This window comes from Ranitomeya imitator, chromosome 1 (assembly GCF_032444005.1).
Source record: "Ranitomeya imitator isolate aRanImi1 chromosome 1, aRanImi1.pri, whole genome shotgun sequence".
Taxonomy (NCBI): Eukaryota; Metazoa; Chordata; class Amphibia; order Anura; family Dendrobatidae; genus Ranitomeya; species Ranitomeya imitator.
Window position 1 is genome coordinate 894,532,406 of NC_091282.1, and position 12,165 is coordinate 894,544,570.

The following is a 12,165-nucleotide window of genomic DNA, read 5'->3' on the forward strand; positions in this document are numbered from 1 at the left end:
AGTAATCAAAGGGGAATGACCTGTGGGGGAGAACATCGATAAGGGAGGAAAAATAATTGGTAACCATACTGGACAAATGCTGTCTCCTGTCACTTTGACTTGATGCAGCAGTACCTGTCGTGTTTGCGGTCATTGCGAAATCACTCCACAACCTGGTCATAAAACCCCTCTGTCCAACGCAACTTCGGATTTGTGCACCTCTAACACCTCTGCCATGTTGCCCCCTACAGCTCGTGTCAGAACCAGCACCGCCTCTGTGTGCTGGGAATGCCTGAACCAAAGGGTCTACAAGAGTTGCTTGTTTGGTAGCCAATATTTTCTCAAGGTTCTCATGTGGCATGATATTTTGTAATTTTCCTTTGTATCGTGAATCTAGGAGGCAGGCCAACCAGTAATCATAATCGATCATCATTAGTGTTGAGCATTCCGATACTGCAAGTATCGGGTATCGGCCGATATTTGCTGTATCAGAATTCCGATACCGAGTTCCGATATTTTTGTGATATCGGAAATCGGAATCGGCCTGTGCGGTCCATGTGGTTCCCAGGGTCTGGAGGAGAGGAAACTCTCCTTCAGGCCCTGGGATCCATATTAATGTAAAAAATAAAGAATAAAAATAAAAAATATGGCTATACTCACCCCTCCGAATGACCCTGGCTGTCACCGCTGCAAGCGTCCGCCTCCGTTCCTGAGAATGTAGTGAGTGAAGGACCTTCGATGACGTCGCGGTCAGGTGAGCGGTGACCGCGACGTCATCGAAGGTCCTTCACTCTCTGCATTCTCAGGAACGGAGGCGGACGCTTGCGGCGGTGACAGCCAGGGTTCGTCGGAGGGGTGAGTATAGCCATATTTTTTATTTTTATTCTTTATTTTTTACATTAATATGGATCCCAGGGCCTGAAGGAGAGTTTCCTCTCCTTCAGACCATGGGAACCATCCAGGATACATTCCGATATTTGTGTCCCATTGACTTGCATTGGTATCGGGTATCGGTATCGGCGAGATCCGATATTTTGCCGGTATCGACCGATACCATCCGATACCGATACTTTCAAATATTGGAAGGTATCGCTCAACACTAGTCATCATTTTGATAATGCGGGGGTCCCTTTTTAGGATACACAAGGCATACTCTGCCATGTGGGCCAATGTTCCAGGTGTCAATTCACTGCTTGTGGTGGGTTGAGGAGCACTTTCTTGCAAATCAACATAACTTGTGGCCCGCAAAAACCCTGTACCTGACCTTGCAACTCCACCAGTTTCTATTGCCCCCTGAGAAGCATCCTCCTCCCATAAATATTCATCCCCATCATGCTTCTTCTCTTCATCCCCCACCTCATCCAGGAGAGTTCCCTGAGCAGACAATGGCTGAGTATCATCAAGGCTTCCCTCCTCCTCGGCCGCAGACGCCTGCTCCTTGATGTGCGTCAAACTTTGCATCAGCAGACGCATTAGTGGGATGCTCATGCTTATGATGGTGTCGTCTGCACTAACCAGCCGTGTGCATTCCTCAAAACACTGAAGGACTTGACAGAGGTCTTGTAGCTTCGACCACTGCACACCAGACAACCCCATGTCTGCCATCCAACTGCCTGCCTGTGTATGTGTATCCTCTCACAAATAAATGACAGCACGCCTCTGTTCGCACAGCCTCTTAAGCATGTGCAGTGTGGAGTTCCACCTTGTTGCAACGTCAATTATTAGGCGGTGCTGGGGAAGATTCAGCGATCGGTGATGGTTCTGCATACGGCTGGAGTGTACAGGCGACCGTCGGATGTGCGAGCAAAGTCTTCGCATCTTCAGGATTAGGGCTGCTAACTCTGGATAATTTTTCAGGAAGCACTGCATCACCAGGTTCAAGGTGTGAGCCAGGCAAGGAATGTGTTTCAGTTCTGAAAGGGCTATGGCAGCCATAAAATTCCTTCGGTTATCACTGACTACCTTGCCTGCCTCAAGATGTACACTGCCCAGCCATGACTGAGTTTCTTGCTGCAAGTGCTCGGCCAGTACTTCTGCGGTGTGTCTGTTGTCACCCAAACACTTCATTTGTAGCACAGCCTGCTGACGCTTACCACTAGCTGTTCCATAATGGAACACCTCGTGTGCAACACTGGCAGCTGCAGATGGAGTGGTCATGTGACTGCGCTCTGTGGATGAACTTTCACTTCTGGAGGAGGAGGAAGAGGAGGGGAGGTGGCGAACGCCTACATCCAACTGTTTCCTAGACCGTGGGCTAGGCAGAACTGTCCCACTATGGCTGTCCCCTGTGGACCCCGCATCCACCACATTAACCCAGTGCACCGTGATGGACACGTATGTCCCAGCCATGCCTACTGGTCCATGCATCTGTTGTCAGGTGCACCTTTCTACTGACTGATTGCCTGAGTGCATGGACAATGCAGTCTCTGACATGCTGGTGGATGGCTGGGATGGCTTTTCTCGCAAAGAAGTGTCGACTGGGTAGGTCATAGCGTGGTACTGCGTAGGCCATCAGGGCTTTGAAAGCTTCGCTTTCAACCAACCGGTAGGGCATCATCTCTAATGATATTAGTCTAGCAATGTGGGCGTTTAAACCCTGTGTACGCGGATGACAGGATGAGTACTTTCTTTTCCTAACGAGAGTCTCTTGTAGGGTGAGCTGGACTGGAGAGCTGCATATGGTGGAACTAGCAGGGGTGGTGGTGGACATGGCAGCTTGAGAGATGGTTGGTGATGGTATTCTTGATGTTGGCCTACCTACAGTGTTTCCTACCAAGAACCTTGTGATTCCCTGACTGCTTTGGCCTTGCAACGATACCTCCACATTTGCTGCTGGTGGTGTCCTAACCGGTGGGCTTACTGTGAGGGAAGCAATGTATCATTGCTGACTACCTTCATTCTGAGCAGGTGCACCAACAATACAGGACGTTTGGTAGTTAGTCCAGGCTTGAAAGTGCATGCTGGTTAAATGTCTACGCATGCACGTTGTATTTAAACTTTGAGATTCTTCCCTCTGCTATAGGTCTTTGAGCACTTCTTACAGATAACTTTGCACTGATCATTCGGATCTTGGTTAAAAAATGCCCACACTGCACTCTTCCTACTATGGATTACCTTTTTCAGGCATTGCACGCTGTGCTACTTTCACCGGATAGCCATGGTGTCCTAAAACTGTTTTTGGATTTGACAAACATTTTTGGCCAGATATGGGCCTGCCAGATGAAACCTGCTGCGGATCATCCTCCTCCGCTTCTTAGCTACTGTCAGCGGCACCCTCTTCCCCCAATGGCTGCCAATCTGGGTCAACAACTGGGTCATCTATCACCTCCTCTTCAATTTCATGTGCACTTTCCTCTGTGTCACCGTGTAAGGTGCTATAGCGTTTGTGACGGGGCACCATAGTCTCATCAGGGTCAGATTCTGGCTCAGTACACTGCGAGGGCAATGTAGTGATCTGAGTCAATGGAACAACATAATAATCTATCTGTGGCTGTGCATCTGTGCACTCCATGTCCGATTCATCTTGTAATGGGCTTTTAACAATTTCCCTCTCTAACCTAGGCACGGTATGTGTAAAGAGCTCCATGGAGTAAACTGTAGTTTCGCCTGCTACATCCTTCACTTTTGGTTTGGGTGAAAGACACAAGGAAGCGTCTTGTTCCTGACCGGCAGCATCCACTGACGACTCGCTGCTTTTAGATTTTGAACCTTCTGAAGAGGAGGCTGAGTCCGCAAGGAAAGCCAAACTTTTTCCTGCTGCTCCGGCTTTAATAACCTGTTTTCCTACTCCCAGATAAGGGAGCCTTCGAGGCCTTGTGTAGCCAGATGATGACGCTGGCTCAACACCTCCAGCCTTTGGTGCTATTTTGCTTTCCCACTACCACCTGATGCTCCACAACCACCAACACCACCATCAGTACTAGCTGGCAACACCCGCCCACGGCCTCTTCCACCAGACTTCCTCATTTTTGGAAAAATCTAACCAAAATAACAACCGTTTTATGGTACTGTGAAACAAGGTAGAAGGTGTATATAAACTTGTGGAGAATTTTAATCTCCGTTTTTTGGGGGGGAGAGACTGCAACAAAACTCAGGCCCAGTGTATTACACTACACAATGTAAGTGGCAGAACGTGGCTGGAAGATGTACGACAAACTAACAGAACTACATGAAGAGAAGGACAGCACCACAGCAATTGTGAAAAAACAGCTCCCGTATTTATTCTGCCATCTGCAACGTTTCGGTCCGTGGACCTTTTTCAAGCATAGTGAAAAGACAATACAACCACCATTATATACCCTTAGGCCAAACCCATTAATTAACAAGCAACCAATGGTGTGGCTCCATACACCTGGAAAAAATACATCATAGTGCAACATACATATACACATATAAAAACAGTCCCACATTGCCAGCACCCTATATATACTAGCCGCTAACATAGTCCAACTACCTCTGATTTCTCGCCGCTATTGTATCACACTCATAAATCCCCAATAAGTCCCCAAAGTCCACAATGTAAACAAATATCACTCGCACCAATCCGGGTACTGCATCCACGATCGTCATGGCATTGTGGGCGTGTTCAGAACAGGAGCAGTTCAATCAGCTCCTAAATCTTAGATCATGTGATCGACATATGCCCAGCTTTCAGCGCTCCTCACCGCGCTAGTTCATAGGCTGCTGGTCCACATGTCAGTAGTAAACAAACACCGCCCACTCTTGTCCAATGGTGCACATTGTATTGCGCATGTCCGTGACATTATCCCTGTCCGTAGCTCATATGTGCATGTCGCAGTCCCGGACTCCAGCACAATCAGCACACTGAGTCCATATAGTCGGCAACTGCGCATGACAGAGGAATTCTCCATAGATCTCTTCATGACAGATGGCTCCAGTGAGCTGTCCCATAGCGCTATAATGACGGAATCCAGCATAGTCAGCACACTGAATCTATTTAATCGGCAACTGCACCTGACACAGTAATGATCCATAGACTTCTTCATGATAGATGGCTCCAGTGAGTGGTCACATAGCGCTACAATCAGCGCACAAAAGTGCATCCAGGCTCATAGCTAGGTATAGTATTTTTTCCACTCCAGGTCCATAGTATACAACGGTATACAATATGACATCTATGAGATCTATGGAGAATTCCTCTGTCATGCGCAGTTGCCGACTATATGGACTCAGTGTGCTGATTGTGCTGGAGTCCGGGACAGCGATATGCGCATATGAGCTACGGACAGGGATAATGTCACGGACATGCGCAATACAATGTGCACCATTGGACAAGAGTGGGCGGTGTTTGTTTACTACTGACATGTGGACCAGCAGCCTATGAACTAGCGCGGTGAGGAGCGCTGCATGCTGGGCATATGTCGATCACATGATCTAAGATTTAGGAGCTGATTGGACTGCTCCTGTTCTGAACATGCCCACAAGGCCATGACGATCGTGGATGCAGTACCCGGATTGGTGCAAGTGATATTTGTTTACATTGTGGACTTTGGGGACTTATTGGGGATTTATGAGTGTGATACAATAGCGGCGAGAGATCAGAGGTAGTTGGACTATGTTAGCGGCTAGTATATATAGGGGCTGGCAATGTGGGACTGTTTTTATATGTGTATATGTATGTTGCACTATGATGTATTTTTTCCAGGTGTATGGAGCCACACCATTGGTTGCTTGTTAATTAATGGGTTTGGCCTAAGAGTATATAATGTGTTATGAAAGGCAATTCAGAATCACAATGGACATGGAGGTCAGAGCACATACAGTGAACTGACAATAACCCAAAATAATAGAACGAGCTCTGAGACGTGGGAACTCTGCAGACCGCAATCCCTAAGCCTATCAAACCACACTAAAGGTAGCCGTGGAGCGCTCCAGACGAGAACCTAGGCGCCTCGTCACAGCCTGAGAAACTAGCTAATCCTGAAGATAGAAAAATAAGCCTACCTTGCCTCAGAGATATTCCCCAAAGGAAAAGGCAGCCCCCCACATATAATGACTGTGAGTAAGATGAAAACACAAACATAGAGATGAAACAGATTTAGCAAAGTGAGGCCCGACTAGCTGAACAGAACGAGGATAGGGAAGATAACTTTGCGGTCAGCACAAAAACCTATAAAAAACCACGCAGAGGGGACAAAAAGACCCTCCGCACCGACTAACGGTACGGAGGTGGTCCCTCTGCGTCTCAGAGCTTCCAGCAGGCGAGAAAAACCAATAAAGCAAGCTGGACAGAAAAATAGCAACAAAATAACATAAGCAAAACTTAGCTTTGCAGAGCAGCAGGCCACAGGAATGATCCAGGGAAAAAACAAGTCCCACACTGAAACATTGACAGGAAGCATAGATCAAAGCATCAGGTGGAGTTAAGTAGAGAGGAAGCTAACGAGCTCACCAGATCACCTGAGGGAGGAAACTCAGAAGCTGCAGTACCACTTTCCTCCACAAACGGAAGATCCCAGCAAGAATCAGCCGAAGTACCACTTGTGACCACAGGAGTGAACTCTGCCACAGAATTCACAACAATAATGGTGGTTGTATTGTCTTTTCACTATGCTTGAAAAAGGTCCACGGACCGAAACGTTGCAGATGGCAGAATAAATACGGGAGCTGTTTTTTCACAATTGCTGTGGTGCTGTCCTTCTCTTCATGCGCTTCTGGATTTACCTACTGGGATGGATCCCCTGGTGAGGACGTGCAATCTGCTGACCATAGAGACATTGCCATTATAGGGTGCGGCTTTACTATTAATGTTTGATACTTGCATTGTTTGGGTCCTGTTTGGCCTGCATCCTTTTTTTGCATTTTTTTGCACTTTTTGCATTTTTCGCTATTTTTAAATATGGATATATGTGCTTGTATGAGCAATGGTGAACCAGCGTCTGCCTGTTTTTATTACACCGATGAGGATGCTGCAAGGATCATATTGGACGCTGAGGCTGACAACTCATATTTAAAACAGCCCTCTATTGAAATGCTGAAAAAAAGATGGGAGGCTGAAAGGAAGAAAATCATCTCATCAGAGTTGCACGCTGGAACGTTGGTAGAGTACTTTAAGGCCAAGAGAATTCCTAGGGGATTAAGGCCTAATTTGAGACCTACCCTGATGCCAGGCAATGTGCAATTCTGCGCTAAATTTGAAGCGATTGGCAATAAATATGCCTTTGACATCATGCTATTGAATATAGAATTCCTGAGGAAAGAGATTGAGACTTTAAAAACTAAGCAGGATGAGACAAAAAATGCTATCCTGTCAATCACCTCAGCTGATGACTTGGGTCACATTAACTCCAAGATGGAAGAAAATCTGTCCAAATTTAAAACAGGATTGGAGGATGTTAAAAGATCCAAATGGTTTAGAGATATGGACGATTATAGCAATGGCAGAATTTACGGCTGGCAATTCAGGAACCCTGCGCCGAATAGATCTACAACAGGGCCTGGACGCCCTAGAAGTGCTCCAAAAAGAACGAGGAGGCCTCGGAGAGGGGCAAATGCGCAAGCGGCTTTTGGCTTTACAGGTGGTGAGTCTGACTCTACGGACGAAGGCGGTGTAATGATTTTGGATACAACTCGTGTTTTAGCCAAGGAGACGGTGACATCCCAAGAAGGCGGAGGGGCCACAAGGGTGGCAGGAAACACAGGAAGAGGGGACCAAGGCTCGGTGACGAGGTCCAAAATGAGGAAGAAATAAGTGAGATTCCCTCTTTGGTGGTAAATATCTCTTCATTAACTCTCACAGACTTACAAATTAAGGTGCTCTCTAGAGGGCTTTCTTTTTGCCCTACGAGTAGAGCTAATTGGTTCAACATTGATAATGATTTGTATATGTTTTTCAGACGTTTAAAGTTGGCTGTATTTTTTGCAGATAAAGAAAGGACTGTACCCTTGAATCCCCAGACACATCTCTCTCTTGATATGTTTGGTCTCCACAATAAAAGTGATTTTGTGCCTCCAACACAGGATCCTGTTGTGGAGACCTTTTGTAAACTAGTAAAGGCTGATTTGGCTAAATTGAAACAAAAGGGGAAGAGATCGAGTCGCTCGAATTTAACATATGCAGAGCGTAAGGAGATTGGGATTCTAAAAAGTAATAAATCCATCACCATCAAGGCAGCCGATAAAGGCGGAGCGGTGATGGACACGGCTCAGTATTTGGATGAGATAAGGTCGCAGCTTTCAGATACAGAGGTCTATGAGAGGCTACAGGTGAACCCAACCCAGAGGTTTAAATCAGAATTGGATACAATAATTGAGGAGGCATTGAATAGTGGCCTAATTGATGCTAAGTTGGCCAAATATCTTACAGTTGAACACCCAGTGGTTCCCGTCCTGTACACCCTCCCAAAAATTCATAAGGATCTTCAGAGGCCCCCTGGCCGCCCGATTGTGTCGGGCAGGGGGTCTCTGTGTAATAAAGTGGCGATCTTTTTGGATCATTTACTGAGAAAATTTGCGGTTACAACACCTTCCTATGTGAAGGATACTAGTGATTTCATTAGGCCCTTGGAGGGTGTGCAGGTCGGGGATACTACATGGTTAGTGTCATTTGATGTTACATCTTTATACACTTCCATCGAGCATGCCAGGGGTTTGTCTGCTGTCGGTGTGGCGCTGGCCGGCTCCGACATGGCCCCGGACTGTGCACGGTTCGCCCTGGCACTGCTGGAGTTCATTCTCGAGAGGAATTTTTTTCTCTTTGGGGATGATTTCTTCCTGCAGCGCTGCGGGACAGCCATGGGGTCCAATGTGGCCCCTACGTATGCTAACATCTATATGGCTGTCCTGGAGGGCGAACACGTGTACAAGTCGCAGTTTTGGGACCGTGTTAGGGGCTGGCGGCGCTACATCGACAACATCTTCCTGGTTTGGGATGGTGACTATGATGAGCTCGTACAATTCCACCTTTTTTTGAATAATATCTACCCTGGGTTGGGTTTCACGATGGAGTGCTCTCAGACCAGGATGCAATTTCTGGATACATGCCTCTATAAGAGTGAAGGGTTTTTATATACTGACCTTTTTGTCAAAAAGACAGACAGGAATAATGTTTTACATTTTTCCAGTGAACATCCACGGAGAATTGTGGAGTCCCTCCCATGGAGCCAACTCCTGAGAGTCAGGAGGATTGTCTCGAGTGACTCTCTTATAGATTTGAGGCTTAATGAGATGTGCCAAAAATGTCTGGCGAGAAGATATCCTAAGGAGGACCTGGATACATTCAAAATTAAAGCATTGTCTAAAGGAAGAGATGAGCTCCTTACTCCCAAGATTGCTATAGAATCTAATAAGAGGATACCATTTGTGACAGCATTTAATGGTTTGAGTGGCCAGATCTCGGATGTGATTCGAAGGCACTGGTCACTTCTGATGAGGGGACATGACAATGTGAGTGAGTTTCAGTCGCCCCCACTATTCTCATATAGGAGAAATAGAAATCTGAAGGACGAGCTGGTGGTGTCTGATGTGGGCAGCTCAAGGAGGGATCCGCAGACTACTTTAAGCCGTCCGAGCCTGGGTAATTTTCCCTGTCTCGGATGTGCAAGCTGCAATAATTTAATTAAAGGGGCATGTTTTTATCATCCCCACACTGGAAAAAAGTATATGATACGGAAACGGTATACATGCAGAAGTAGTTTTGTGGTCTACATCCTTAGCTGCCCGTGTGGTCTCTACTATGTAGGGGAGACCACAATGGAGGTCAAAGCGAGAATTTCAAAGCATAAAAGTACTATTAGAACAAATTTGATTGACCTTCCAGTACCTAGGCACTTCCATGAGTTCGGGCACTCGGTTAATCAGCTAAGATACCGAGTCATAGATGATGTACCTATGCCAAGACGGGGTGGCGATCGGGTTTCCCTTCTGAAGAGAAAAGAATTGAAATGGATCTATGAGCTTGATACTCTTTCTCCAAAAGGCTTAAATATTGATTATCAACAAAGTTGTCTCCTGTAAGGTCCTTTTGGGCCTTTGTGGTACCTTATCGGTGTATTATTGTTTTTAATTCTATTATTGTAGCAATATGTTATATGTTCATGTGGCCTCTAGGGGTCTCACTACTTTTATGTGTGTTCTATATTCTTTGTTTGGAACTTGTTGGATGTTGTTGTACTCGGAATTCATGTAATGGAGGTTGAGACATGATGTGAATAAAGAGCCTGGAGATACTCACAGAGTGTGATTTATGACAGGATTCATCAAACAGAACATGGTGGCAGCCGGGCACAGAACCTGCAAATTCTTAGAGCTTATATGAGGCTGGAACTGCACAGATCACTGCAACTGTAAGTACAGATTTCCTGACAGTACAGAAAAATGGAGACTGGTCTGAAGCCCCCTCAGAGACTGGATGTCACTTCATGTAATCTGTCCCAGACTTGGAGACATTGGAAGGAAGAGTTTACACTTTATGTGGATCTGACTGTGGGCCCCACTGATGACAAACGGAAAGTAAAGCTGTTTTATTACCTAATTGGGGAAAATGGCAGAGAATTAGCCCACACCTTCCTCCCAGACACAGACAACCTCCTCCCAGACATTGTGCAGGCATTTGATAAACACTGTGACCCAAAGAAGAATGAGACAGTGGAAAGATATAAGTTTTTCACAAGACATCAGGAGGATGGTGAAAATGTGGATAGATATCTGACAGAGCTGAGGAGACTTGCAGAAACATGTGGCTTTGGAGAGATCAGGGACAGTCTAATCAAGGACAGAATGGTGTGTGGCATAAAGGACAGTCATCTCAAAGAAAGATTACTGAGAGAGGAAGGCATGACTTTAGAGAAATGTATGCAAATCTGCAGGGCTGCTGAGCTCACAAAGCACAGCCTGAAGATGATGGCAAGCACCAGTGAGAATGATGATGACAAGGTACATGCAGTATCTATGAAAGGAAAGACAGGACCAGACTACCCTATAAACACTGTCCACTGCAAGTATTGTGGGAAAAGACATGAGAGAGACAAAACCAAGTGTCCAGCATATGGGGAAACCTGCAGGTAATGTGGCAAGAAGAATCATTCCTCTGCTGTCTGCAGGCAAGGAAGAGGCAAACAGTACAGACAGCTCCACACTGTGACACCAGACACTGACAGTGCAGAGGACATTACATGGCTACAAATGCAGTCTACAACAGAGAAAGTCAATGTAGCCGGGCAGTCAGTAGTGAAGGAAGCCAAGCAGCTTTATGCAACATTCTTGTTGGATGAGAAGCCCATTAGATTTCAGCTGGATTGTGGAGCAAGCTGCAATGTAATTTCATTTGATCTGCTAAGCAAACAGGTTTCTATTGAGCCAACTGACAAGGTACTGGTGATGTACAACAAAAGTGTTCTGAAACCAATGGGGACATGTAAGCTAAAAATACGAAACCCATGTAACAGAAAGAGTTATAGAGTTGAATTTACCGTGTTACGGGGTGGTAACCATGTACCATTACTGGGAGTAAAAGCAGTTCAGGCAATGGACTTAATAAAAGTACAGTCTCAGAACATTATGTCTGTTGAAGTTGCCCAGGATATACAAAATCCAAAACTAAATGCAGAGCACAACTTGGACATGCAGAAAATAAAAGCAGAGTATGCTGATGTATTTGAAGGTGATGGGTGCTTTGAAGGTAAATATAGGCTAGAAATTGACAACACAGTGCAGCCCACCAGATTACCTACAAGAAGAGTGCCTGTAGCTTTAACACTAGAACTACTGATGGAGTCATTTTGACTCCTTTCGTTTTTTATTTCTCTTCTGTGACTACATTTTTCAGAATTCCGGCTTGAAACTCGGTGACTTTTCCTCAAATATGATGTGAAAAAAGATTTTGTGAGAATAAATAATTTTGGTAAAAAATTTGCGCGTTTTTTTCAAAATTTACCAAGAACTACTGAAGGGAGTCATTTTGACTCCCTACTATATTTTGAGGTCCTTTTGTCACTAAATGTTGCTATAAAGTTTTGTGCATAATTTTTTCACTCTGTCTTATTTACCCTGATGTTCATATAGATGTAGTTCAATTTACATGTCAACTTATCACATTTTCCTTGTGTTTTACCTGCTTGTATTACTGTGTAATGCTGAACAAAATAGCTTGTTTACTCTAGGCTCTTATCTTATGCTAATGAAGGGTGGTGTTTTTCTAAGGTACTAGCAGGAGACAGTATTCTGGAT